This window comes from Panthera uncia (genome assembly GCF_023721935.1).
Source record: "Panthera uncia isolate 11264 chromosome A3 unlocalized genomic scaffold, Puncia_PCG_1.0 HiC_scaffold_11, whole genome shotgun sequence".
NCBI classification, from domain to species: domain Eukaryota; kingdom Metazoa; phylum Chordata; class Mammalia; order Carnivora; family Felidae; genus Panthera; species Panthera uncia.
Window position 1 is genome coordinate 7,644,529 of NW_026057578.1, and position 26,384 is coordinate 7,670,912.

At 43.3% G+C, this 26,384-nt stretch overlaps 1 long non-coding RNA gene across 1 annotated transcript; it reads left to right on the top strand.

The window, feature by feature from the left end:
* Nucleotides 1-959: 959 nt before the first annotated feature.
* On the top strand, nt 960-5,542 carry LOC125936291 (uncharacterized). The gene is made up of 3 exons (XR_007461989.1): nt 960-1,306; nt 3,733-3,894; nt 5,124-5,542. It is a non-coding gene; the product is annotated as an uncharacterized LOC125936291 (long non-coding RNA).
* The last annotated feature ends 20,842 nt before the right edge of the window (nt 5,543-26,384 follow it).

Here is a 26,384-nt window from a genome sequence, read left to right on the forward strand (position 1 = left end):
GCAGATGGGCGATAGATAACTAGATTACCTGGGGGGGGGGGGAGTCTCAGCAGACACTGAGAACAAGATGTCCATCCCTCCTCCCAAGGCCTTGGCATTTTACAATCCAAATTTTAGACATAATCCCCAAAAGAAGGTTAGGAGTCTACAGATTGCTGTATTAAATGTCTGCTACCAGGACAAAATGAGGAATTTCAATAAAAATTAAAATTTTAGGAAGAAAAGGATTTCGCTCTGCATCTATGGGCTGACATTGGTACCCACCATACTTCAACTCCAGTAAACTTGCTTTTCTGCACTCACGTTCCCTGATTCATTCACCACACCGGCCCAGCTTCGGTGTGCTTCTGCCTACAAAGGCCACCCTTGTGTTTCTCTTCAGAAAACTGCCCTTGCACTGTGCCTACTGAAAAGCAGGCCAGGAGCATTTGGTCTTTCCGAGGGCAGCCTTGAACCAATGACTGACTGATGCAGGAGTATAAAAGCCCAGCATCCCCGCCTGAGGCTAGCATGACTCCCAGATGGGACTCTGGAGTCCCATCCAGGGTCAGGCTGAGCCTGCCCCTCGTGGGATTTAATTTCTCCTCCTTTGCTATTCTGTTTCTGTCACTTCCTTCCCCCTTTCTCCCAGCTCCAAATGACTTTCTCAAATGACTTTCTCATGGAGCCTCATCTCAGGACCTGCTTCTGAGGAGCCTGCCATGAGGAGAAGCCACAGCACAGCCCCGTGCAGAACTCCTGTCTCCTCATGCCTCCTCTCCTGCCATGTTTCCTTTCCACATGCCAACCTCTTTCTGTGACATAAGGCCTTTATTAACCAGATTGGTACCCATCACTCTGGTTTCTTTCCTTTTTTTTAAGTTTACTTATTTTAAAAAGAAAATTTTAAATGTTTTTTGAGAGAGAGAGAGAGAGCATGCACACGCACACACATACACACACAAAAGCACAAGTGGGGGAGGGGCAGAGAGAGAAGAAGACACGGAATCTGAAGCAGGATCCAGGTTCTGAGCTGTCAGCACAGAGCCCGACGGAAGGCTGGAACTCACAAACTATGAGATCATGACCTGAGCTGAAGTCGGTCGCTTAACCAACTGAGCCACCCAGGCTCCCCTCTCTTCTTTTCAGTCTTTGCCTCACCCTTGAGATTCGAGCAACACCGAACTATAGTCCCTGAAGGCACAGACTTCACATGTCCCTGTGTTGATTACTCTGCACAGACTACCTCTTCCTCCCTGTCCTCCTGGAAACTCCTATGTCAACCACAACAACACACAGCCTTCTCAGAAAACCTGCTTGGAGTTCCGTAAGTCACCAGCCTCAGCCAAAAAAGAAATCCCCCACTTTCACAAAGATTTAATCCCTCCGCCTTTGGCTTTACCTCCACCTTGTTCACAGTTCTACTTGATATTTAGCACACTTGATTTAAAAAATTTTTTTAACGTTTATTTATTTTTGAGACAGAGAGAGACAGAGCATGAACGGGGGAGGGTCAGAGAGAGAGGGAGACACAGAATCCGAAGCAGGCTCCAGGCTCCGAGCGGTCAGCGCAGAGCCCGACACGGGGCTCGAACCCACGGACCGCGAGATCATGACCTGAGCCGAAGTCGGCCGCTTAACCGACTGAGCCACCCAGCGCTCCTAGCACACTTGACTTTAATTTGTTTATCTGCCTTTGCTACTCGATAGGAATTCTTTGTTGGCAAAAACTGTACTTGCCCCGCACTGTCCTCAGTACATAGCAAACAGCCTATAGCACTGGAAATGCTGTATTATTTCTCTCTTCAAGAATGTTTTCCATCATCTCTCAACATGAATAAACCCCAGCAATTTACCCATAAGTCCACCCCCTGCTAGCAAAATCATTTCCTAAAACATGCAAATATATGCAAATTTTTTGCATACATTTGAAATTCTGCCATTCTTGTAATCTATAACACTTACTCTACCATTTCCCTCATGCTTTTCCATGCCACCTAACAGTTTTGTAAAATCTAGGTTTACCCCCTCTCTGATGAGGTCAGGGATTATATCATATTCAACCTTGCTCCCTCTAGCATGCACTTGGCAAGAATGTGTCAAATGAGTAATGAATGAACGAGACACATAAACGAATGTAACTCTTGCTTTCCTGATATTTCAAAAAACTTCAGATGCAGACTTATGACTCAAACTTTCTCATGCCCCCACTAGGGAATAGCGCCTTGTAGATGCTCAATAAATAGTCGTTGAATGGAAATATTAAGTGTTTTAACAGTCAATTTCCACATGAGTTAATTCCACACTACCTAATTTTACAGGAAGGGGAATGTAAGTTACGGAGAGCCGTCCGGAATTTCAAAAAGCGCCCGTGAAAAACTAAAGATTAGAGATCACAGCTTTTGATTCATGACCAAGAATTTACTCCAGAAAGTCACTGGGTCTCTTTAAATTATATATCGTCAGCTTCTCATTACACCTTACAATATTAACCTCATGAATTATTCACGAACCTTGATTTACTCTCCATCACTGATTCCCAGCTGGTTATCATATTGCCAACATCAAGGCCACTACGAAAGAGCCTGCATTCAGAAAGAGTAGGACAGTGTCTGAGCTCTTATCCTCAAAAAGAACAATATACTTAACACCTACTCTATGCTAGGCATTGTGTTGGGTGGTTTATTTACATAAGCTTGTTTCATCTCCAACAAGCCCTTGGGGAAAGATTCTAGTATAATAATTAAGGTGTAGGTCTTTAGATAACTAGACTTCATAGGAGTAGAACAACGGCAGTCTTGTCCATTTAATCCTTAGCGCCTGCAAATACTATACTACAAGACAGTGTGCAGTAAATATGCACTGAATGAATGAATTTGCCTGAGGCTCCCAAGTTCATAACCTAGGAGCCGGGACTAGACTGAGGTTCCCCTCTTCTTCCCATCATGCCACGCTGTGTCTTCTGTAGTTGGCACCTCGGGGCACGGTGATCAGCATCCCCGGGGAGCTTTAGAGAAACACAAGATCTCATTCCCTCCACCTTCAGAACCACTGAATCAGAATCTGCATTTCACAAGAATTCCAGGGGATCCTTGTAGAGAGGGAAGTTTGAGAAGCGCTGTTGAAGGACGCGTTTTATGGGAAGCATCCAAGATCTGTAATAACTCTCATGTTTCATCGACACCTTATCATTTTCCAACAGAAGTGGAAGACCCAACTGCATAATCAAAAATGTAAATGGCCAAAATAGCCAATTATGGGGCACCTCCCCTGTGCCAGATGGTGTATCAGGGACCAGAATTACGAATATCAATAAAGACGGTGCCTGCCTTTAAGGGGCTCAGAGGTCAGTGCAGTTCTCAACCTGGGACCCATGCATTTTGCTTCCCCCGCCATGGGCAATCTGACCTGTCATACACACCACATTTTGCACTATGCACGTGAGTGAACTGAGGTACATTTTTCATCTGTAAAGGCCCAAAACTTTCATCGGACTTACAAGGGTAACTAAAAGTCATTTCCTTAATATCAAAAATAAAAATAAAAAATGGACCACTAATGCTAGCATAGAGGAAAATCATTTAAAAATTTTCGCTTGAGTTTAACAGAATTCTATATATACCTATCTAAATATATATCCCCACACATAGATATGCTTCATGTATACACATATTATACCTACGTATCTGAAACACATCTCCATTATGGATACATACGCATGAACACTGAACTCTGTGTTCTATTTCTCTCTAGCCATTTGTCCTTACAAATAACAACAAAGCAGCGATAACAGCTGATACTTTTGAGACTCTACCGAGTGATTTTAAGCACTGCGTCAAGTTCATGACAATTAGAATTGACATGACAACTGGACATCATTCCCATTTTACAAATTGGTCCGCTGAGGCTGTGGAGGTAAGCTAACTGCCCAAGGCCACACAGCTGGAAAGCACGAGTACCAGGACTCAAGGTGGGGGGACAGTCTGGCTCCCGCCAGGCCGTTAGCCACCACCCAGCCTGTTAATAAATGGAAATGTGCTGAGGACCGTCAGCGGGGTTAACAGTGATGCTGCTGCTGGAACCAGAGAAGGAAGAAGAAGTTAGACGTGAAGCCAACCTAGTCCCCACGGGGCCATTAGAAGACCAGCTTAGGTTCTAGAAATCTGTCGCTTCACTGTGTCAGACACGTGTGCGTGCACCAGAACAGACCGTGTATGTGTGTGCACGCATCACGCAACTCTAACTGGATACACGCAGATGTGTGCAAACGTGCACGTGTGCAGACACAGACGCGCACACTGCCGCACATTAGTGGTCCTGACTCAGGGGTGGAAATCGTTTCAGCCTCTCTTTCCGTTTCTTTGGCGAAACCTGTCTGCATATTCCATGGTAACCAGATCACTGGTTCTGCAGGGGTTCTTAACCACATGCATCTGAATTACTGGAGGGGCTTGTTAATAATTCAAGTACCTGATTCACTCTCATGTGGATCCTGAGAAACTTGGTGGAAACCCATGGGGGAGGGGAAGAAAAAAAAAAAAAAGAGGTTAGAGTGGGAGAGAGCCAAAGCATAAGAGACTGTTAAAAACTGAGAACAAACTGAGGGTTGATGGGGGGTGGGAGGGAGGGGAGGGTGGGTGATGGGTATTGAGGAGGGCACCTTTTGGGATGAGCACTGGGTGTTGTATGGAAACCAGTTTGACAATAAATTTCATATATTGAAAAAAAAATTAAAAAAATAAAAAGATTTAAAAAAATTAATTAATTAAAAAAAAATAATAATAATAATTCAAGTACCTGAAACGCAACCTAACCCACTGAAAAAACTATCTTCAGGGTTGGGCCCACGCAACTATAATTTTTAACAAGCTTTGGGAATGATTTTTTTTTTTTTTTTTTTTTTTTTTTTTTTTTTTAATGAGCTCTTCAAGCGTTTGTAAGGCTCAGCTAAGTTTGGGAACAAATGCTCTCTACTGACCCTTAAAGGTACCTTCAGACTTCCTGGCCATCTTACTAAGATGTGGCTTCCAGTCCAGCAAACCTGGGCTCAGGCCTGTGAGTCTACATTTCGAGCCAGCTGCCGCCGGTCTGTGCAACACGCTGTGAGCGGCGAGGCTGAGTATCATTTTAATATTTATTTGCAGCATACGCGGTGGCCCCAGTTTTAGCACCCTGCAAAACTAGAAACGATGCCCTTTACCAGTCTGAGGACCAAAAGCACTCCGGAGGGTAAGATTACCCTGAACTTCTCAGGAACCAAATGGAGAGATTTTTTTTTTTTTTTTTTTTTTTTTTGCTTTGGGGGGTGTCTGATGTGAACCAACTGAAAACAGGTTATTCACTGCAGACAGGAGGGCTGTTCCATGTCTTTCATACCAAAGTTCCCTCTGTAGCTTGCCAGCGTGGTTACTTGCCAGGACACAAAATGACAATCTAAATGTTAACAAGTTGTCATCAAAGAGTGATGACCACTTTCAAAGAACAAGTAATCCCCGACATCCTATAACGAGGTGATGGAAGACGTGATATTTTATTCATCCCGAGGCTTCATTAAGAAATCTTCTTTAAGGCAGCTGGGACTCTAGCACCTTATCTGGAGAGCTTTGCCGCTGACTGGTGTAGTGATGGGTCAAACCTAAAAATTGCGAAGATGTATTGGCAAGAGGTAGATTTCGTGGGAAGAAGGGAAGCACCTTTTGAACGGAAGCATGCAAAATTTCTCTTGCCCACTGTACTCACAGAGGTCTGATTTCGCGTTGCCGGAGGCATGCTGACCTAAGATCCTGCCCGTTCATTGTGCAGCGGTTAGAGAAGCGGGGTGCGGGAAAGGGCGCTAATTCCCACCTGGGCCGCCCACGTTTCCACGTCCACATTTTCCAGGGACATGGAAAATGTCACAGCAGCAATTGTCACACACACAGCACATTGTCACAGCAGCAATAATAGAAATAACAGCAATCATCATCATCACTGTCATTATCACCATCATCCTCACCAGGCATGGAAGTTATAAGTGATAAAACCCAACTCAAATCGGCTTAAGAAAAAAAAAAAAAAACGAGTAATTTATCGGCTTATAGAATTTTAAAATGCCTAAGTGGAATGAGGGGCCTTGATGACTGACACGGTATTTTGCTTTCTCTCTTCCTACTGTTCAGTTTTGTTGTCTTCCTTCTTGGGGTTGGAATCTCTCACAGGCAGACCCTCTCCAACGGAGACTTCTAGAAACTTTATGTTTACTAGCAGTACTCCCAAACGAATTCTTAACAACTAGGGCAACATTCCTGGGCATCGGGTCTCATTGGGCCAATCTGGCACCATATATTCGTTCGTCCATGAACCAGTCAGTTTGGCTGGGGGATGGAATGTACCCAGGGGCCTGGATCACAAGACCAACTCATGACTCTTAGGTGGGAGTCAGGGTAGCAGTTCTAAATCAACTAAATGACAGAAAGCAAAAGAAAGAACTGTTATCAGAAAACACTGGGGCGCCTGGGTGGCTCAGTCGGTTAAGCAACTGACTTCGGCTCAGGTCTTGATCTCAGAGTTCGTGGGTTCGAGCCCCGCGTCGGGCTCTGTGCTGACAGCTTGGAGCCTGGAGCCTATTCCGGATTCTGTCTCCCTCTCTCTGCCCCTCCCCCACTTGTGCTTTGTCTCTCTCTCTCGCTTGCTCTCTCAAAAATAAATAAAATGTGGGGCGCCTGGGTGGCGCAGTCGGTTAAACGTCCGACTTCAGCCAGGTCACGATCTCGCGGTCCGTGAGTTCGAGCCCCGCGTCGGGCTCTGGGCTGATGGCTCGGAGCCTGGAGCCTGTTTCCGATTCTGTGTCTCCCTCTCTCTCTGCCCCTCCCCCGTTCATGCTCTGTCTCTCTCTGTCCCAAAAATAAATAAAAAACGTTGGAAAAAAAAAATTTTTTTTTAAAAATAAATAAAATGTAAGAAAAAAAAATTTTTTAAAGAAAACACTGTCTAGAGCAGACTACAATTCCATTTGATCCTCATAACACTAGGAGATAGATCGATGCACAATAGATATGTTCTATATACAAAGACAGACATATTCTGTTCCTAAAATGTGAAAAACAAAGCATAGAGGGATGTATTAGCAGGACTCCTTTGGTTTCAAGACATGGAATCTTCATTCAAAACAAGAGTGGAAGAAAAAAAAAAAAACCCAGAATCATAGGAGAGAAATACGTATTGGTTCACATAATGGAAAAGCGGAAAGTGCTGTTTCCTGTCACAGCTGAGTCCATAAGGCTGTCTCCCCCCCTTGTGCTCAGGCACTGTCTTCCCTTATGGTGGTAAAGTTAATGCCGGTAACCCTACGACAGTATTGTCTTTGTGGTGACACCGGAGATAAACTTAGTGGTTTTTAACAACACCTTAGCAATTTTTCCTAGAATGACTAGGATTTGGGTAGTGTGTAATCTAGACCCATCTTTACCCCAGCCACTGTGGACGGGGGTTATACCGACCAGCCAGTCTGAGTCACATCATTTTGTCACAAAAAACACAGGGATGCGATTGTCAGTTCCATCAGGTAAGCAAGAGGCAGTTATGGGAAAAAAAATAAATAACCAAAAAAAACCTTTTAAGAGCCTGCTGTCTACTCCAAGAGATTAAGTAATTTATCCAAAGTCAAACCACAAGAAAGGACTTTCCATCTAGTTAAAATGGAGTAACAGGGACCAGGCTGACCGTCCCACCTACAGCCACAACCAGAACGATAAAAATAAAACTGATCAAATGTATGAAACAACAGTTTGCAAGACACTGGATTTCAACAACAGAGGACACTGATTCCCTGAAAACATGGGAAGCAAATGAAGTAACCCCTAGGACGTCCCCAGTTTACGAGATTGAGAGTTTTCCAGCCACAGAAAAGGGAGAGAGCTTGGTGGAAGCCCATGGACTCCCTGAGTTGAGGAATCAGAGAGGAGACAAGGAGACAAGGGGCCAGAGTTCACAAGACAGAACACTGGAGAGGAGAGAGATGCACACAGAGAGAATCCCAGAGATCTGCAGAGATCTACTGAGTACTTACACAGGATCAGACACAGTGCCCTCTCTATGAGCCAGACTGAAAATCCCTCCTCATTTATGGGGTCTTTGGTAGGGTACTCAGAAGGGTCTTGATTCAGGAGTTGTAAACAATTGATTAGCCCTAGGCAAAAAGCTACTTAGGTCCAACCTTACAAATATTAAAAACAAGACTTGAAAGGATCAAACTATCTCCAAGTAATTTAACTTAATTCTAGAACAGTGCTCAAGAATATATTAGAAAATAGGTAGTACCCAACAAGATCAAGTCCATTTGACACCATTTTTTTCTTTCTTAGGGGCACATAAACTAAGGTGGCGTATTTTAATAAGTGGTATCTTAGAGTTGCTGAAATATGGTTTTATTATAAGTTGGTCTTTCCCTGCTTTTCCCATTTTCTGAATCACGTTGCCCCACTGCGTCTTTCATAACATCCAAAAAACCCCGTGATGTGTCAGTTCACCGTTCTCCTGCCTCGACTTACCAGCTCTGTATCTGACATTCAACCAGGGCACCTTGACACGACAGAATGCTCGAACTCATTCTTTTATTAGCCACTTCCTGACCCCCAGCTCACATGCCCAGAGATAACATATCTTAAAAGCAAAAGGAAAATTTTATTGAGAGAAATAAATGGATTGGAAAAAATGAATATAGAAAAATTAATTTAGAGGAAAAGAGAGTGATAGATACCACTTCTGCTGGCTCGGCATGCGGTCCAGCTCTCCTCCACTGAAAAACAGTAAATCCCAAAACACATTCTACAGACAGCTTCTCAAGTGGCCTTTAAAGTAATTAGTAAGTCTAACGAATTCCATACAAAAAAATGGGTGAAAGCTCTTCTAATTTGGACATTTCTATAGTGTGTGTGTGTGTGTGTGTGTGTGTGTAAAAACCACTTCGTACCCTGAAAAATGTCGACAATCTCCGGTTCTTGTTGTTGTTGCTGTTTTTATTTCTTTTTAATGCTCATTTATTTATATATTTGGGAGAGAGAGAGAAAGAGGGAGGGAAAGAGAGAGAGGGAGAGAGACAATCCCAAGCAGGCTCCACGCTGCCAGCACAGAGCCCTATGCGGGGCTTGAACTCACCAACTGTGAGCTCATGACCTGAGCCGAGATCAAGAGTCGGACACTTAACTGACCGAGCCACCCAGGCGCCCCACTGTTGCTGTTTTTAATGTAGACTCTTCCTGCACCCTTTCCTTCCACATTTCCTTAAGTGACTCGTCGTCTCAGTGCCTGACCAAAGGGCCATAAACTCACAAGCGCTAAGTTTAAAACAGTTACAGTTGAAACTCAAACATTTTCTTGGGGACCATGTAACTAAGCTTCAAGTACTGTCTCTCAGACAAGTGTTGACAGAATATTCCAGCCAGAATTAGATTTATGAAGAGTACAGGATGAAGTGACTCATTAGCAAAATAATGAAGATGGGGAGGCAGGTGGAGGGGAGGGACTGGTGGTGCTTTGCTTATAGAGTTAAGGTTCTGGAAATAACTGAGGATACGATATGTTCCTCAGACATAAATACTTATAATGATCATAATAACACATAAAGAAGAACCTACTGAAACACACACTGCCTGTCGAAGAAAATGAACAGATCAGGACTCCTAGGACTAAACCATTGCTTCTGAGGTAGCAAATTTTGTGCTTCCCAGAGACCCCTTCTAAGAGACGTCACTTAATTAGCATTCCACTAAGTCTACTCCATCACAGGTGAATTTGACCCCTTTCTCCTCCAAATTATGAAGCGGACCAGGAGGAAAAAAGTTTGCTGCCCCCAGAAAACAGTTTGCAAAAGACGACTTCGGTTGTCCATATAACACAAATCATTCCAGGCTTCACTGGCATTGAGAAATAATTAAGATTGCATGTATTTCCTTTTAAAAAAAAATTACAGCGCTTTCTAGGTACTAAAACTCATATAGGTACTTAACAAATGTTTAATCCTGTGAAATACATACTATTATTTTCCACGTTTTTCTGATGAGGATATACTGAGCTGTGAAGGACAAAAGTGATTTATAGCTGGACTGGGAAAGCTCTGTCTTTTTTTTGCCTGGGTGCCTGGGTGTCTGGGTGCGACTCTTGGCCAAAATAAGGGTAGTGGGCTTTGTGAATACTATTCAGAGTCCAGTGTCAGAGTCCTCGAGTCAGAGTCTCAAGGGCCAGTTTCCTCACTGATGGCTCTGTGACTAGCCGAACTCAGCCGAACTCATTCAATTAGCTTGGCTAACACCTGGGAACTTTGCCTTGAACTTTCCTGAAGCCAAGATTCTTTTTTTTTTTTTTAATTTTTTTACTGTTTATTTATTTTTGAGACAGAGAAAGAGACATAGCACGAGTGGGGAAAGGGCAGAGAGAGAGGGAGACACAGAATCCAAAGCAGGCTCCAGGCTCCGAGCTGCCAGCACAGAGGCTGATACGGGGCTCGAACTCACGAACCTCGAGATCATGCGCTCCGCCTTACTCGAATGCTTAACTGACTGAGCCACCCAGGCGCCCCCAAGATTCTTCACACTGATCTTGCTGGTCTCACCTGGAGAGAGAGAGAGAGCAGCCAGCTTCCCCCGTACAAATGAGGACCAGGGGAGTACATGCCAAGACGATGTCTCCTGAACCCTCGATGCTTGGCTGGACTTTCTTTCTCTTGCTGCACCATATCCTGTGCCTTGAAATACAAGATTTACAAGGGGCGCCTGGGTGAAGGGGCGTCGGTGAAGCGACTGACTTCGGCTCAAGTCACGATCTCACGGTTCATGGGTTCGAGCCCTGCGTCGGGCTCTGTGCTGACGGCTCGGAGCCTGGAGCCCACTTCGGATTCTGGGTCTCCCTCTCTCTCTGCCCCTCCCCTGCTCACCCTCGTCTCTCTCTACCTCTCAAAAATAAATAAACGTGATAAAAAAATTAAAAAAAAAAGATTTATGTGAGGGGGCTCTGTGGAACTGGGCAAATCTTTTCAAACACCCAAACTCAGGAATCTCTACAGGAGACACAGAAGTTAGCCACTGGCCGGAGTTCTGAGGGCTCCTTAATGACAGAGCCAGGCTTTGAAGTTCATCAGTCTGGCCCCATAACCACAATGCGATGCTGCTTGTTACGCACATCAGTACCTAAAATATAATGGTACGTGGACCTCCGGAGATGTCTACCTCTGCCCTTTCTCAAGTATCCACAAGTATTTTTTTAAGTTTATTTATTTATTTTGAGAGAGGGAGAGAGAGAGAGAGAGCGAGCACAAGCAGGGGAGGGGCAGAGTGAGAGGCAGAGAGAGAACCCCCCGAACTCATGAACCATCAGATCACGCCCTGAGCCAAAATCAAGAGTCCGACTCAATCTACTGTGCCCCTACAGGTGTTTTAGTGAGACCCTAGGCTTGTTCCATACGGGCTTCGTGCCTGTCCTCCAAGGTTCTTCTAGATGAGACTCCTTGTTGATCTCCCTGCGGTAGGCAGAATTCCAAAACATCCCCTGAGATTTCTCAACCCCCTGGTATACAAGCCTCATACAATCCCTTGGCTGAATATGGTAGATTTTACCCTGTGGTGACATTACATTATACACATGCTATATGGAACAGCTGACTTCAACGTATGGAGATGATCCAGGTGGGCCTGACCTAATCAGGTAAGTCCTTTAAAAGCAGGGAGTTTCTCTAGGTAGGTGGCAGGTGAATGCTCAGAGATGAAAAGGGTCACAGGGATAGGAAATGAGGACAGCCTCTCAGAAGTTTAGACTGACCCCCACAGACCAAAAAAAAAAGGGGGGGGGGACCTCAGCTCAGTCCTCCAGCTGCAAAGACCTGAGTTCTTACAGCCAAATGAGTGATCCTGAAAATAGATGCTCCTCCCACCCAGTAATCTGGCCTCCAGATCAAAGCCAGCCTGGCCAGTCTTGAGTTCAGCCTGGTGAGATCCTAAGCTCAGAACTCAGTTAAGCGCACCCAGACTTCTGCCCTACAGAACTGAGAGATCATAAATGCGTGTTACGTTAAGCTGCTAAATTTGTGGCCACTTAGCATGCACCACAGAAGATGAATACAGTCCCCGAGCCATAGTCACTTGAGGGAGGGGCCCAGCATGGCCACTCCTGAAAGCACCTTCCTTGATAACATCTCTGTGTTCCGGTAGCTGCCATGCTACAGAAACTTCAAGGTGGCAATCCAGGAGGACTTCCTGCAGTGCTCCCTGGGGCAGTCTCTGCCTCTCACAGAACTGGGGAGAAACTTCCCACAGGAATCTATGAATCCCTCTGCCCCCGGGGCCTCGAGCAATACTGTCTAGGCCTGAAAGCAGTCCGTCTCCTGAGGAAAACAGCCCGGCCACCTTAACTTTCAGCTGTCTTTCCACAGACATTCCCAGGCTTGACTGAGAGAGCCTGAGCTAATATCGCCTTCTGCTTCTTCTCTCCTCTCTCTCATCCCGGCCACAGCCTCAGGGCATCAGAGTCAGACATCCATCCAATTCCCAGATTTTTGAGGAACAATGTGAGCAAGGGAATGTTATAGACAGCAGGCTCCTGTCCTCAGAAATTCATATAGGGAAGCCCTAACCCCCAGGGTGATGGTATTTGGAGGTGGGTCTTTGGGAAGGGTTAGGTTTAGATGAGGTCCTGAGGGTGGGGCCCCACGACGGGATTAGTGCCCTCCTAAGAGAGGGAGAAGCCAGAGCTGGCTCTCCCTTGTGAGCACACAGCAAGAAGGCAGCCGCCATTCACAGAACAGGCAACGGGTTCTTACCAGACACCGAATGTGCTGGGACCTTGACCTTGGACTTCCCAGCCTCCAGAACTGTGAGAAATAAATCGTTTAAGCCACCCAGTCTGTGGTATATTTCTTACAACAGCCTGAACTGAAAAAGACAAAGAATCTCTTCGGTTTTTTTCCCTCCCTGGGGCTCCATGAGAGCCTGAGCAGTTTACAGTTCCCAGTTCCCACCTCCAGGAGACCCTGCCTGAGAAGGAAACCAGCCCCGGAAAAGAAGAGCCAGAGTGGGTGATGGGGGAGGGAGGCTGTGGGGGAGACGGCGGGGGGTCTAGGACTTAGATCCCATCGTTTAAGGTAAGAGTCCGTGCATATTCTTTTTTTCTTTTCTCTATCCTCTTTGGCTTGGGTTTTTGTCATTTACACCGAAAAACTCCCTGCAAAATGTGGTTCATTCCTGTAGAATTCCTGCTGGCCACCTCCCCAAGCTCAGTTAGGTCACACCCACCCTCCCCCTTCACTACCCTTATCCCATCTCACTTGCCAAAAGGGTTGGATCATGAAAGGGACACTGTTTTCAGTCCCTGCTGAATGTTTGCTTTCTGGCTGACGGAGCTCTTTGCATTTTTTTTTTTATTCTTTTACTTACTTTTAATGCTTCGTAAACTTGCATATGTCATCTCTCCATTGTCCTGGACAAATGCCACCCACATAAAAGTTTCCCAGTGTGCCTTTAATTAAACTTCATGAACTACTTCTTCTTAGAGAACTTCAGCCAGCTACCACGGTCAAAGGTTTTATGATCTTTCCAGGCAAGAAGTGAAGGAGAAAGGAAGATGGAGAGGCACCGTAAACCAACAATCGCCCAAGGTACTCGGTTTGGGAGATGAGACTGTCAAGGGAGAAATAGTACATATAAAAGTAAAAAACGACCTTGGTGCCTGGGCAAACCTGTTCGTGTTGCACTTACACTGGAGGTTCAGAGAAGCTCTACGAAAGCTTTCGGCGGAGAAGAAACGCCACCGTGTCCGAGAAATTACCTCTGCAGACGTGCGTCTTGCACCCAACGAAGAGAGCCGCATGCTGGGTGACCAAGAGAGTGGCCGTGAACCTTAACTCATGATTTGATTCACTCCGCTGCGGCAAAGTCAAACCTATTCTACAGGTGTGTGTGTGGCCGTTGGAAAATTCAAGAAGGAGCGTAATCCTGATGACGTAATCTCAGCGCCCCGTCCGCATTCACCATCACTTACTGGGCACTTTGTAGGCAGCAGGCATCACCAAGCGTCACAAAAATCTGCAAGGTGAGTCTTAGACCTCTGGTGCGTTTCAGGCAGGGTAGACCACTTACATCAGTTAGCTAATCGGTGTGTGAGGCATGCTTTGAAACTAAGTCTCTGATTCCAAAATCCTTTTTTTGGGGGGGACCCCTCCACACGTGAAATGTCGGGTATACAACTGCTGTTTTCCTAACCCACACCACCATCTTCTACACACACCCACATACACCCAACATGTGCACACACATTTCCCTGCACCAAGGGCTCTTTTTGCTTACAGATTTTTGTGTTCTAAGAGGAAGACCCCAGACACAGCCTGAAGGGTTACGTATCGATCCATGTGAGAAAATCATGGCAGTTTAATCTCCCTTAATTCGCTTAGAAAGTAGTCTAGGACCCAATTCTATCAAAGGAGATACAGTGAGAATACACTGCCAGAACTTCAGGAAAATGTTTCTTAGCTCTTCAAAAAAGAAGAGATGCAAGGAAGAGACAGGCCCTTTTTCCTACTTCTGAACAGCGATGTGTGCTCAGGAGCTACTGCAGCCATTGTGTGATCCTGAGGAAGTGAGACGGCATGCCGAGGATGACCAGGTAGAAATTAAAAAAAAAAAAAAAAAAAAAAATCTGGGCTTCTATTAGCATCATTAAAACTCTGAACTGGCCAAGCTAAAAGCTATTCCAACTTGAGATTTAATATCTGAAAAATAAATCCCTTTATTTATTTTATCATTGTGGCTTAGATCTGGTGGCTCTTAAAAGTCAGACACTTTAAGATACTCAGAACATTTCACTGCACACTTGTGAGAACTGGAATAAATAAGATGCCCGCTGATTTACATTCTATTCCTCTAATCCTTACATTTGACTCCTCCCATCCTGTGGGCCTAAAATAATTTTTTTTTCCTACAAAAATAAAAGAATGCAGCAACCCAACCCACCACGTGATTATTTGATTAGGTTGCATAAAATCGTAGCATCATCTTGCTGGACTCCTTTATTCCCATGACGGCTTTGAGCAAGCAAGCACAGTGTTACGGAACCCCAAAAAACAGGGAATGTTAAGAGGCGTCTAGAAGCTCAGGGTGACCTCCAGCAGACAACCAATAAGAAACGGAAACCCTCAGTCCCGCAGCTGCAAGAAAGTGAATTCTGCCAATTGGGTGGGTTTGGAAGTATATTCTTCTACAGACAAGCTTCTGGATATGTCCTCAGCCCTGGCTGGCACAATAAAGACAGTCTTACAGAGGACCCAGCTAAGTCATGCCGAGACTTCTAACCCCCAGAAACTTCGGGGAAAGGAATACATGTTATTTAAACCACTGTACTTGTAGTCATTTGTCGGGCAGCGATGAAAACTACCACAGAAGGTGGCTTGCACAGGCCTAAAAAGAACCCCTCCCGGCAGCTTCCATGCCCCAGCCCCCCCCCCCCCCCGCCCAGTTCCCTCCTTGACACAACATATTTTGGCAGCTACAGAGTTTGGGAGGAGGATTTGACAGAAGTGAGTCATATCTCAGCTGTTCAATTAAACTAGCATTACCGTTTGCCCCTCTTTATAAAGTGTTAAATACAAAATGGTTAAGAATATTTAGCGCTTGGTCGTATTGAACTAATTACATTTTACAAACAGCACAGGTTCCCCCACCCCCGAAAAATACCAGTAATTCCTGGGTTTGGTCTATATCCGTTTTTACAACCACTCATATACACAGCCTAAGAAAAGACACAGCCTAAGAAAAGAAAGTGCTTTATTTCTTGCCATCTCTGCCCGGTCACCGTAAAAACCCAGTGTTTGAGAAAAGAATTCAACAGTGATCACGATGCAAGCCACAACAGTCGGAATTTCCAAGTTTTCTTTTTAATATAAAAATTCCAGAAGATCCGCAGTCAGAAAAACGTGGGTTTAATTCTGGCTGCTCTATAATTCACAAGGTGTATGACTTGAGAAAATTATTTTTCTCCCAGCTTCCTGTCCCTTATCTGAAACACGCAGAGACTAATAATGCCCGCCACATCGGAAGACTTTCACGAAATCATACCAATAAAGTTCTCAGCATGGTTCCAGGCACAGAACATGCAGTCGATAAATAACAATGATTGAAAACATTTAATAAATACCAATTATGTGTTAGCTCCTGAACCAAAGCTTTACTTCCATTAGTCCATAAAACTTTTACTACAAACATGTAGTTGCATTATACCCATTTTACAGATGGCACCCTAGAAGTGTCACCTTACAGTGAGCCCTAGAAGGAGCAAGTAACTTACCCAGAGTTCTATCGATCATTAATGAATCAAAAGAAGGCAATTCAGTATCCAAGCCGTCCCCACCATGCTCCTCTCTCCTGCCCGCTACCCCACTGTTAACTGTTACTTTTTAGTAAGATGTGATTTCCCTGCACTTTTTTTTTTTTTTTTTTTTTTAAGAACGGGCCTCTCTGCTAACATTAGGTCCCCTGTATTATCAGGTAATGATACAAGGAGATGTGTCGCAAATTGTCTCGAGATTGCTTTGCTGTAAGTAACTTAGGTCTCCTTAGCTTTTTTACTTTTCTTTTAAAGGGACAGATCTGGGCTTCTTCTCAATTTTAATCACTGTTCTTCTCATCAGACATAACCTTCAAATGGAAGTTACAAAATATCCAAATATAAATTAGTGGAGTCATTGGGCACTCCAGCTGAATGGTCATTTTCCTTCACACTTGCCCCGAAGGAGACTCCCTCCTCTTTCTCCACCCACTCCCACCCACCCTAATTCACTCACGCAGAGTAGGAAGAAGAATTTTGTGGATCTCACCCCACCCTCTATCTGCATCTGAATAAAGATTCCTCCTGAGTGAACTTTAAAGAATGAAAAAAAAAAAAAAATGCAAAACAGAAGCCAGAAAGACTAAAATACAATGATTTTGAACGGGAGGAGAGGGAGAGTCTGGTCCAGATAAATGTATATTAGTCATGAGTTTCATATATATCATAAATATTTCCTTCTGCTTTCGCCCACCGAGGTGGAAAATTGATTGACCTGCTCTGCCAAGGAGCATTGTGTCTGTTCTCTGTAATCCACTGGCGATCTTAATTGATGGAGAACTGACTGTCTCTGGCTGGACACATAATCAGAACCCTAGTCCTATTAAGTATTTTCTGCTGCAGGAGGATGAGGAAAACAATCTTCAGGTGTTACACTGAAGAATTTCATTAAATTATCTCTCCAACCTGCCCTCAAACCAATCCAGCAGTTTATTAATTTTGTAAACCTAGATGTCGTTCATTTAAGGTAGGACACTCAGGTATTAAATTCTACTGATCATACAGGACGGACCAGTTTAAAAAGAATCTACTTTTTCACAGAACTTCAATTTAGAATTTGCCATGAATATTTGCATCTTGCCTCCTCAGCATTTATTTACCACCTACCCTCCCCCATTTTTTCCAACCATCTATGGATTTTAAAGGGAATCTTCCCACTTTCCATTCTCAACATCCATGACCAATCCCCAGAACTGGATCAAACAGCAGAACAACTTGTCCTGAGCAGACTCGGATTTGGGCATCATGTTATCTAAGCCCAATGAAAGTGACCAATGAAAGTGATCATGATCTAAGACCAATGAAAGTGAAGAGTGGGGCTTTGCCTAGAAACAATGGGGAGAAAGGGCTCATGTTTCTTTACTAGATTTGACCTTGGAAGGATAAGGGTTCACGTTTCTTTGCTGGATTTGACCTTAGAAGTATTTTAGCCTCGGGTTGTTATGGCAACCATGCTGCAAATAAAAAAGAAAGGTTGTCTGGGAATGGAATCAACAGAGAAGACCCAGACTTGAGTGATGAAGAAAGAGAAGGGCGCAACTTTTGTCAGTTTGAGTACCTGCATCCAGCCTGACCCGAACTGGATTTTGCCCTGTTCTGTTCAACTGTGCGAGCCAGCAAATTTAATTTCTCTGCCTAGGACAACTGGAATAGATATTCTGACACTTGCCACTAAAGGAGAGCTAAAAGATATAATGTGCATAATTTCCTTGTTCATTTAGATTAAAGCAAACAAACAAAAAGATGCCCCGATGCACATCTGATAGGCATGGCTGGAAGCACTTGTTTAAAAAAAATATTTATTTTTGAGGCGGGGAGAGAGAGAGAGTGGGGGGGGGGCGGGGCACAGAAAAAGGGGGAGAGAGAATCCCATGCTATCAGCGCAGAGCCTGATACAGGGCTTGAACCCGTGAACTGTGAGATCATGACCTGAGCCAAAAACAAGAGTCAGACACTTGACCGACTGAGCCACCCAGGTGCCCCCTGAAAGCACTCTCTGTCAGAAGCTCCCTACCCTAAGTTCTGACTGTTTCGTCCATCTGATTCATATGACCCATAGAGCATGAGCTACAAGCTCAATCTATGCAGCTAGACCAGCTGACTCAAATCCCGTTTCACCAAGCCCTTTCACCCCGCTGTGCTCCAGTCTCCCATCTATAATACAAGTATATTCCTCCTAAGGGTGTTATAAGGCGAGAATGGGCTAATTTATGAGAACCATAGAACAGTGTCTGGCATGCTCTTAATGTAAATGAATAAAATGTCAGTCTTAAAATCTCATTCACCTGAGAGTTGTCATATTTATAATAAATGTTCTATACCAACTGACATGAATATATATCGACCATGGATACCAAATTTTGTAAATTTTTAAACATGTACTTCCTTGTCTAATATCACCTCTTCCTTGCTAGGTACCCACTGCCATTTTGCTCCCCATGGTCCCCCATACCAAATTTACATCCAAAAGAAACTCATAGAAATTGTTTCCCCGCTTCTTCCCATTCTGTCCCAAACAAATTAAACTTAGAAAGGCACTTATAAAGGGAGTCACACGCATACGAAAACAGGTGGTTATAATTAATGCATTGATCTTACTCTCTATGTATATATCCATGTGTTTAAAAATTAAGAACGTACCCTGACACAGAGGACTAGGTCAACAATATTAGAGGCTGAGGGACCCGAAATGGATTCGTGGAACAGTTTTTGTGACCGAGGGAAATTACCAGGCTACAAGAAATAATTCTGCTTCAGTGGTGCCCTTTTTAGGACCTACTTGGATCCATGATCCCAAATGGGACATTTCTAGTTAAGGGGCTTAATTAGCAGAGCCCATCATTAATCATCCTATACCCCCACACTTATTGGCATCTACTTGTGTGACAGGCACTCTGAGGGGGGAGGTACAAAAAAGAATAGTGTATTATCCTTATCATGAAGTTGCTCCCACTCTAGTGGAGAAGACAAACCCCGAATAATATGAAAGCAATGTGATAAGATGTTTCAATAAATACATTCCGATTCTCTCCTAGGAGCTGTATTAAATGCTAGTGATCCTAAGACGAACTTTCACATAAATCGCATCCTTGAAGAACTCACGGCCACATGTCTGTGGCCTATGCAATATGGTAAAGCCACTTAGAGCACACTACGGTGGCACAGAGGAAGCAGTCAGTGAGGTCTCTAAAGAGGAGACTGGCTCGAAGGATTGGCCAAATTCTGTAATAGATTTTTAATGGGATGCTCTCTGGCGACAGGTGGTTTAAGAAGGTTTTGAGTGTTCCCAGACTAATGGGAAAACTAATCATGGCTGGGATCCCCCATGTTTAGGATAGTCCTTAATAAATAAATCTCAGCTTAACATGAAAAACACAACTGCATGTCTTCCTATCCCCGTGAGCATAAATTTTACTGGCTGAGAAGCCATCTTTACAGAACTTGGTGAAAAGACCCACTCATGCAAATAGATGTCAGCTTCCCCCTTCACATAAGGCAACCTCACTGAGCAGAAAGGAAAGACCACAAGACTTCACAGGCTGAAAATCACATGAAATCCAAGAAGTCTGTAGAGTCTATGCTCCATAAACAAAATTAAAGGTTTATCACAAGATAGGGTTACATGTTTGCAGAAAAGGGCTTGGCATCCTTATAAATCAATGAGCAGAAAAGGAACACTCCCAGAATAGAAACTCCAGAACAGGGCCTGAGTCTGTCCGATGTGCTTACGTCCTTGGTGCTGAACAAATGACCAGCACAGACTAGGTGTAGTCCCTGCATAGAGCCCTGATTTTTAATCCAAATTATTGATGATTTACAGACTATCATTTCCAGAATGAAGAGGGAAAAATGATCTCTCAAATGCCATGGTGGAAATACAATTTGATATGAACGGTAGAGCTTTACAGAGAGCAAATTGGCAATATGTATCGAAAGCTTTGCACATGTGCTTCGTCATCATTTCCATCATCGTCATCATCATTAAAGCTCAATACCTTTGAGCTGACAAGACAGGCACTGTGCTGCCACATACTTCATATGCACGAGTTCATTTGATCCTCATCACGGCCTAAGGTGCTACATACTCATATTAACTCCAGGCTTACATGCAAGAAAGCATTCTTGGAAACACACATGTGCAAGCAAGTGGTAAAACCAAAACTCTAACACGTCCACTTCCGATTTGAGACTGAAGCATCTCACCGCTATGGTACATTGTCCCCAGACAGATAACATAATGCATTTTTTTCATGGTGTGGTACCATTTCTACTAATTAGATGAAAATAATTAAGTCTGTGCTTCAAAATCCAGTCAAAGTGTAAGTTTTGCTTAACATTCTTGCCTCGTCCTTCTGTGTCTTGCTAAAATTATATTACGTGAGCCTTTTTTTTTTTTTTTGCAAAAATGTTATTTCCCACTCAACATCTGGAGAATTTGGGGGGGGGGGCAAGAAACAGCTTAAAATTAAATATCAGGCAACCTATCTGTTAAAATCTATTGGTGCTCCACACTGTAGACCCCCCTACCGGCTATCTCTCTTCTTGGATCACCGTGCCATTATTTTCTTTTTTTTTTTTTTTAATTTTTTTTTTAATGTTTATTTATTTTTGAGACAGAGAGAGACACAGCATGAACAGGGGAGGGGCAGAGAGAGAGGGAGACACAGAATCGGAAGCAGGCTCCAGGCTCTGAGCCATCAGCCCAGAGCCCGACATGGGGCTCGAACTCGCGGACCGCGAGATCGTGACCTGAGCTGAAGTCGGACGCCCAACCGACTGAGCCACCCAGGCGCCCCCATGCCATTATTTTCTAGAATGAGCTTCTTCCATACCTAGTGACTCCTCTCATTTGTTCTTATATTCACATCTGCAGACCCCTACTTTTGGTAAATAGACCATTCAGTGAACTGGCTTTCAGCGAACTAGCCCATATTTTCTACTCTAGGGCCACCAAGGGAAAACATACTGAGTTACTTCATTATGCAGAACAATTGACCTCCTTCAACTCAGTCATTCCGTTTTAGATCAGACTCTGAGATTGGCTAAATAATTTATGGTATAGTAATACAACAGAATATTGCAGAGCAAATAAAAATTATATTGTACAAAAACAGTTAATAATCTGGCAAGACATTTCAAATATACTAAGTGAATAAATATACTAAGGTTACAAAAAGGAGCAAATATATTACAACATTTCAAAGGAAAAATTTAAGTGGCATTTGTGTTTCTAATGATATACAGCACAGTTTTTAATAATAGCTTTTTCTGCATTGTGGGATTATAGGCTTTTGTTAAAACCTATATAAATACACACATAGATATGTACAACTGCATACCTTGATGAAACCTGGAAGAAAATTCAAAATACTTACCTGTATTGTCTAATTATTCTAAAATAAATGCTTTAGGATGTGAGTCCACCAGGACAGGAATTTTTGTCTGTATCCCCATTCTCTAGAATTGTCCCTGAAATGTCATAGGCACTTAACCATTTTTGAGTGAATAAACATATATTCTTTTATAATATCTATTTTTTCATTAAATGATGCTGAGACAATTAATCATCTGTCAAGTAAAGGAACTGGGCGCCTACAGTGTGCCATGTGCCAAAAATTAATTGCAAATAGATACAAGGCTTGAACGTAAACTACGAGTCTCTTGTCCTAACTCCAATCTATTCTTGACACGGTCCGTGTGATCTTTCTGTGACACACTCTTGGTCGTATCACTGCTCTATGTAAAAACTTGGAAGGCTTTCCCACTGCATTGGTATCAAAGTTCAAAATGTACAGTAAACTCAGCACAGCCTCGAGGCTCTGCATGGTATGCTACCCGTCCACCACCCCAGTGGATCTTGTTGATGAACCCAACTGCATATTTGAATGGGATTTTTCTCTCCTTCTCTGACAGCCCAAGACCCTTGGCCTTAGGGACTTCCCATGTGCCATTTCCTCTGGAAGCGCCTCCCAACAGAATCCTCGTACCTAACCAATCACTCCTCATTTCTCAAATGGGACTTCCTGGATATTTGCATGGTTTCAAAGTATCACCACACAAAACACACAGTTCTTAAAGAGGGGAAAACAGTAACTCGTCAGACACCTCCATAATCAAGTGGGCAAATCTTCCTGAGGGTACAGACGGAAAAGAACACAACGTTACTCCTATAGTGTGCCCCCCACAAATGCATAACGTGAAGCTAATCACGAGAAAGCATCATCAAACCCAAACAGAGATATTCTATGTACAGCCAGTGCTGTTCGAGAACAGCGAGGTCATGAGGTGCCTGGGTGGCTCAGTCGGTTGAGCATCCGACTTCGGCTCAGGTCATGATCTCATGGTTCGTGGGTTCGGGCCCCGCGTCGGGCTCTGTGCTGACAACATAGAGCCTGGATCCTGCTTCGAATTGTGTCTCCCTCTCTCTCTTCTCCTCCCCGCTCATGCTCGCGCGCGCTCTCTCTCTCTCTCTCTCTCTCTCTCTCTCCTTCAAAAACTAAATAAAATAAAACATTAAAATTAAAAAAAAAAAAAGAACGAGGTCGTGAAATAAAAATACTGAGGAACTCTTCCAGATTAAAGGAAATTAAAGAGACTTGACAAATAAATGGAATGCAGAATTCTAGACTGAATCCCAGACCACGGAAAGGACAATGGTGGGACAACTGGGAAAATCTGAAAAGGTATGTTGACTGAGCTACACTGTTACTGCTGTTGTTAATTTCCTGGTTTTGTAATTTGTACTCTGCTTATAGGAGAGAATATCCTTGTTTTCTAGAAAACACACATTGAAATCTTTATAAGTGAAATGGCATCATTTCTTCAACTCACTCTCAAACATTTGAGAAAATGAAATATATAGATAAATACGCGTATACACACACACACACGAGTGCATGCACACACAAACACACACACACCCAGGGGCAGGTCTAGATTATAAGGCAATGTACTAAAATGTTAATATTTGGGGAATCTAGACAAAGGGGATATGAAAACTCCTTATTCTATTTTGGCAGGATTTTAAGTTAACCCTTTTATTTTCAGATAATTATAGATGTAAATTTAGTTATAAGAAATAATATGGAGAGATGTCTCACACACTTTATCCAGTTTCCCCTAATGGTAATATCTTGTAAAACCATAGCACGGGGGCGCCTCGGTGATTCAGTCAGTTAAGCGACTGGGTCCTGATTTGGGCTCAGGTCATGAGCTCATGGTTGTGAGATCGAGCCCTGAGTCAGGCTCCGTGCTGGGGGTGGAGCCTGCTTGGGATTTTTTTCTCTCTCTCCCTCCCTCTGCTCCTCCCCTGCTCACGAGTGTATGTACTTTCTCTATTTCTCTCATAAATAAATAATAAATAAATAAATAATTAAATAAAAGTAGAATAGCACAGCCAGCCTATTGATACTGATGCAGTTGAGACACAGAACTTTATCAGCATCATGTTCCTCATTGACCTTTGATAGCCATACCCCTTCCCACTCACTGGCACTCTCTGACCCCCATTAACCACTAATCTTTTCTCCATCTCTACAATGTGCTCCTTCTAAGAATCTTTTAAAAAAAAAAAACCAGAATCATACAGTCTGCATGCTTTTGGATTGACTTTTCATAATTCCCTCAGCATAATTCCCTGGCGATTCATCCAGGCTGTGGTTGATATCAACAGTTTGTTACTTTTCATTGCTGAGTAGTATTCCATGGTATAGACATATTAGTTTGCTTAAGGTAACTGAATATTTGGGGTTTTCTTTTCAACTTTGTGCTGCTATGAATGAAGCTGCCATAAACGTAAACGTACAGATTTTTTAATTGAGCATAGGTCTTCATTTATTTCAGATAAATGCCCAGGAGAGTAATTGCTGGGTCATAGGATGGTCACATGTTTGTTTGTTTGAAGTTTTTTTGTTTTGTTTTGTTTTGATTTATTTTAAGAGAGCATGGGTGTGAGCAGGGGAGAGAGACAGACAGAGGGAGAGAGAGAATCTCAAGCAGGCTCTCACTGTCAGCACAGAGCCCCATGTGGGGCTCGAACCCATGAACCCTGAGATCAGGACCCGAGCCAAAATCAAGAGTCAGACACTTAACTGACTGCGCCACCCAAGCACCCCCTCACACGTTTTGTTTTTTGGTTCTTTGGGAAACTGCCACTTTGTTTCCCAGAGTGGCTATACCACTCAGCAACGGATAAGTAATCCAGATTCTCCCCATCCTTGCCTCTATTTGGTACTGCCACTTTGTTTCTAATTATAGCCATTGTAATAGATATATAGTAGCTTACTGTGGTTCTAATCCGCATGTCCTTAAGAGCTAATGTTGGATATTTCTTCGTATGGTTATTTTCCATCCACATATCTTCTTTCCCTCTCGGACTATTATAAACAATGCTTCTAAAAATGTCCATGTCAAAGGCTCTGTGTAGACATTTTTCTTAATTCTCTTGGGTATAAACCTAAGAGCAGAATTGTGGGGTCATAGGGTAACCCTATTTTTAACATTTTCAGAAACTACTAAACTGTTCTCAAAAGTGAACTGTACCAATTTCACGCTCCCACCAGCAGGTATTAAGGTTTCAATTTCCCTAAACCCTCACCAAATCTTTTTGTCGGTCTTTTGGTTTTATCTCTTCTAGTGACTATGAAGCAGCATCTCACCACAGTTTTAATTTGCATTTTCCTTAGGATCAATGAAGCTGAGCAGATTGTCATACGTTGACTGGTTATTCAGACATCTTCCTTGGAAAAACAGCCAGTCAAATCATTTGCCCACTTTTTTTAAGTGTTTTTTTTTTAATGTTTATTAATTTTTGAGAGAGAGAGAGAGACTGTGCACAAGCAAGGGGGGGGGGGGGAGACACACAAAATCCGAACAGGCTCCAGGCTCTGAGCTGTCAGCACAGAGCATGACACGGGGATGAAACTCACCAACCCTGAGATCATGACCTGAGCCCAGGTCAGACACTTAACCGACTGAGCCACCTAGGCACCCCTCATTTGCCCACTTTTTATTTAATATAAATTATATTAAATAATTTATATTATTTATATTATTTATTTATATCATTATATTTATATTATATTATTATATTAATTTCTATTATAACTATCAAGTTAGCTAACATACAGTATACACATAGTGTGTCCTTGGTTTTTGGGGTAGATTCCCGGGGTTCATTGCTTCCATATACTACCCAGTGCTCGTTCCAACAAGTGCCCTCCTCCATGCCCATCACCCATTTCCCCCCTCCCCTGCCCCAACCAACCCTCAGTTCTCTGTATTTAAGAGTTTCTTATGATTTGCCTCCCTCTCTGTTTGAAACTATTTTAACCCTTCCCCTCCCCCATGGTCTTCTGTTAAATTTCTCAAGTTCCACGTGAGTGAAAACATGTTTTTCTCTGACTGACTAGCGTAATACCTTCCAGTTCCATCCGCACTGCTGCAAATGGAAGGATTTCATTCTTTCTCATTGCCAAGCAGTATTCCATCGTATATATAAACCACATCTTCTTTATCCATTCATCAGTTGATGGACATTTAGGCTCTTTCCATAATTTGGCTGTTGTTAAGCGCTGCTGTAAACATTGGGGTACATGTGCCCCTATGAATCAGCACTCCTGTATCCCTTGGATAAATTCCTAGAAGTGCTATTGCTGGGTCACAGGGTAGTTCTAATTTTTTGAGGAACCTCCACACTGTCTTCCAGGGTGGCTGCCCTAGTTTGCATTCCCACCAACAGTGCAGGAGGGTTCCCGTTTCTCCACACCCTCACCAACATCTGTTGTTGCTGGAGTTGTTAATTTTAGCCACTCTGACTGGTGTGAGGTGGTATCTCAGTGTGGTTTTGATTTGTATTTCCTTGATGGTGAGTGATGTTGAGCATCTTTTCATGTGTCTGTTGATCATCTGGATGTCTTCTTTGGAAAAGTGTCTATTCACGTCTTTTGCCCATTTCTTCACTGGATTACTTGTTTTTCTGGTGTTGAGTTTGGTAAGTTCTTTATACATTTTGGATACTAACCTTTTATCCAATATGTCATTTGCAAATATTTTTTTCCCATTCC